Below are 818 nucleotides of genomic sequence, written 5' to 3' on the forward strand. Positions count from 1 at the left end.
TGGTCGATGAAATTTCCTCACGTATGTAGTAACTTTCATTTTGTACACCATTCCTTTCCCTCGTTTTATCCTTGTCTTTATCTATATCGTATGTGATTGTGTGTCTGTAGTTGGGCTACTGTGTTCCAAAAAACTGAACGTGCAAGGACCAGCATAGTTAATAATTGATATCAGTGCAGTTCTTGTACGCCTTTTATCTCAACGTACTGCGTGCAGAATACAGCTTGTGGAGCTTCTGTATGTTTATGTGTGTGTGTGTGTGTGTGTGTGTGTGTGTGTGTGTGTGTGTGTGTGTGTGTGTGTGTGTGTGTGTGTGTGTGTGTGTGTGTGTGTGTGTGTGCTTCTTTTTTCGTAACCATCGTTAGCTATCTTCACGTTACGCGTTCTACCCTCGCCTGCAACAGGAGAAAACCTCGGGAAATGGCGGGAAAAGGCAAACGTTTGGACTTAAAACAATTACACGGGGCTTCCGGAATGCTCGTTTCGCTATGGCTTTTTGTTTGTTTTGTGTATGTGTGTTTTTCTATTTTGTTGTGCTTGTTGGTTGTGTTCCCTCAGCGCTTGCGACCGTGCCACGCCGAGTCGGAAGCATGCATAATTAACGCTAATTTCGAGCACGACGCTGTACGGTGCGCGGTACGTCCGCTCTGTGGCGGAATTTCTCGCGCCGCATACACGGTGACACACATACCCGTAAGTGCTTTCGTTTGTCAGTGTGTCAGCTGGGACGTCGAAAATCGAACTGAAATAATGCAGCAGTTGCCGAAACAAAGTGTACGAAAAATAGCATAAAATCAAACACATTAATATGAGCTAAC

Source organism: Anopheles merus, chromosome X (genome assembly GCF_017562075.2).
Source record: "Anopheles merus strain MAF chromosome X, AmerM5.1, whole genome shotgun sequence".
Classification (NCBI taxonomy): Eukaryota; Metazoa; Arthropoda; class Insecta; order Diptera; family Culicidae; genus Anopheles; species Anopheles merus.